The 2,903-nt window shown below is 64.8% G+C and overlaps 1 protein-coding gene across 1 annotated transcript in view; it reads right to left on the bottom strand.

The window, feature by feature from the left end:
• Positions 1 to 2,869: 2,869 nt before the first annotated feature.
• LOC132386948 (plasma protease C1 inhibitor-like) overlaps positions 2,870 to 2,903 on the bottom strand; it is a 67,095-nt gene continuing 67,061 nt past the window's right edge. Inside the window, exon 6 of the mRNA XM_059959306.1 lies at positions 2,870 to 2,903. This exon is cut by the window's right edge and continues 793 nt beyond it. The gene's annotated coding sequence lies outside the window, so the exon portion shown is untranslated.

The raw sequence follows: 2,903 nt of genomic DNA, 5'->3' as shown, positions 1-2,903 counted from the left end.
AGTGTCGAGGGACAGGGGGACCTCGGGGTGCGAGGGTAGGAAACGCACCGTGAACGGTGGGGAGTGTCGAGGGACAGGGGGACCTCGGTGTACGAGGGTGGGACACGCACCGTGAACGGTGGGGAGTGTCGAGGGACAGGGGGACCTCGGTGTACGAGGGTAGGACACGCTCCGTGAACGTTGGGGAGTGTCGAGGGACAGGGGGTCCTCGGGGTACGAGGGTAGGACACGCACCGTGAACGGTGGGGAGTGTCGAGGGACAGAGGGACCTCGGTGTACGAGGGTAGAACACACACCGTGAACGGTGGGGAGTGTCGAGGGACAGGGGGACCTCGGGGTGCGAGGGTAGGAAACGCACCGTGAACGGTGGGGAGTGTCGAGGGACAGGGGGACCTCGGTGTACGAGGGTGGGACACGCACCGTGAACGGTGGGGAGTGTCGAGGGACAGGGGGACCTCGGTGTACGAGGGTAGGACACGCACCGTGAACGTTGGGGAGTGTCGAGGGACAGGGGGACTTCGGGGTACGAGGGTAGGACACGCTCCGTGAACGGTGGGGACTGTCGAGGGACAGGGGGTCCTCGGGGTACGAGGGTAGGACACGCACCGTGAACGGTGGGGAGTGTCGAGGGACAGGGGGACCTCGGGGTACGAGGGTAGGACACACACCGTGAACGGTGGGGAGTGTCGAGGGGCAGGGGGACCTCGGGATACGAGGGTAGGAAACACACCGTGAACGGTGGGGAGTGTCGAGGGACAGGGGGACCTCGGTGTACGAGGGTAGGACACACAGTGTGAACGGTGCGGAGTGTCGAGGGGCAGGGGGTCCTCGGGGTACGAGGGTAGGACACGCTCCGTGAACGGTGGGGACTGTCGAGGGACAGGGGGACCTCGGGGTACGGGGGTAGGACACGCACCGTGAACGGTGGGGAGTGTCGAGGGTCCCTCGCCCCGTGTTTCACCGCAGCCTCCTCTCCCTCCCCAGGGCGCCAGCGTTTCCTGCGGGGAGCCTCTCGACCCCGGGCCTGCCTTCTGGACGAGCGAGGTGCAAGGCGGGGTGAACGTGATCCGCGACCTCATCTCGGACCTGGACCTGCTGGTGGGACAGTCCGACAGCCTGGTGTCCGACGTTCCCGCCTAGGCCGGCCCTGGGCGGCGGGAGTGTCGCCCCGCAGTTTGCTCTCTGGGTTGTGTTACTCGCCCCGGTGACGGAGACGGTCGCCGTTGCCAGTGGGGATCTCTCAGCCACGGAACCCGTTCCTGAGGGTTGGGGGCGGGGAGAATATCTCTCCAGCGGGGGGACCCCAGGGAGCAGAGGGCAATTCCCCCCCCCCTCCGTCCCGCGACCCGCTGAGACAGGGGGCCGCACCTTCGGTAGGTCCCAGCTTCTTGAGGCGACCCTCCCGCACACGTCCCAGTCCCGGAGTGACTGTCCCGCTATCGGGGATGGCCAGCGGTCGAGCGAGGCTCTCAGAACGGATCTCACCGCAGCGCCTCCCCTTCTCGGCCTGGCGACAGAGGCAACTCTCTCAGACGGCGTGCCTCTGGGGAATATCTGCACTCCATCGCACGTCCCATTCCCAGATGCCCACCCCTCCGCTCCCCGTTGGGAAACTTGGCTGACAGAAGAGGGTCTCTCCATTATTCCCCCCTCCCCGACTCTTTATGGAGGGTCCGCTCCGTCGGCATCCAGCCCTGGGACGGAAGGGTTTCCCTCTGTCCGGGTGACAGTGGCGGGACGCTCTGAAACAAGACGGGCAACGATATCGACAAAGGACCCCCGCTGGTTATTACCTCAAAACCAAAGATGCAACAATTCAATAAACCTCAGGGGTATTGATTCACCTCCGGTGTGCGTTTCCGCTGATGTCCAGCCCCGACCAGTTACAACATGACCCCACCTTCCGCACTACCACTGGGACCCCACCCCTTCCCGTTCACCCCCACCGTACCCACTCCCAATAGACCCCACCCCTTCCCGTTCACCCCCACCGTCCCCACTCCCAATAGACCCCACCCCTTCCCGTTCACTCCCACCGTCCTCACTCCCAATAGACCCCACCCCTTCCCGTTCACTCCCACCGTCCCCACTCCCAATAGACCCCACCCCTTCCCGTTCACCCCCACCGTCTGCACTCCCAATAGACCCCACCCCTTCCCGTTCACCCACACCGTCCTCACTCCCAATGGACCCCACACCTTCCCGTTCACCCCCACAGTCCGCACTCCCAATAGACCACACACCTTCCCGTTCACCCCCACCGTCCGCACTCCCAATGGACCCCACCCCTTCCCGTTCACCCACACCGTCCTCACTCCCAATGGACCCCACACCTTCCCGTTCACTCCCACCGTCCGCACTCCCAATAGACCCCACCCCTTCCCGTTCACCCCCACCGTCCGCACCCCCAATAGACCCCACCGCTTCCCGTTCACCCCCACCGTCCGCACTCCCAATAGACCCCACCCCTTCCCGTTCACCCCCACCGTCCCCACTCACAATAGACCCCACCCCTTCCCGTTCACCCCCACCGTCCGCAGTCCCAATAGACCCCACCCCTTCCCGTTCACCCCCACCGTCCACACTCCCAATAGACCCCACCCCTTCCCGTTCACCCCCACCGTCCGCACTCCAATAGACCCACCCCTTCCCGTTCACCCCCACCGTCCGCACTCCCAATAGACCACACACCTTCCAGTTCACCCACACCGTCCGCACTCCCAATAGACCCCACCCCTTCCCGTTCACCCCCACCGTCCGCACTCCCAATGGGACCCCACCCCTTCCCGATCACTCCCACCGTCCGCACCCCCAATGGGACCCCACCCCTTCCCGTTCGCCCGTCATCAGATTCCACAGTCGGAGGCGATCCTGAATTTATTTTTAATTCAGAGTAACTGGTC

The sequence above is a fragment of the Hypanus sabinus genome, unplaced genomic scaffold (genome assembly GCF_030144855.1).
Source record: "Hypanus sabinus isolate sHypSab1 unplaced genomic scaffold, sHypSab1.hap1 scaffold_1404, whole genome shotgun sequence".
Lineage (NCBI taxonomy): Eukaryota > Metazoa > Chordata > Chondrichthyes > Myliobatiformes > Dasyatidae > Hypanus > Hypanus sabinus.
Note: the sequence above shows the minus strand (reverse complement) of the source record. Positions and strands in the feature narration are given on the sequence as shown.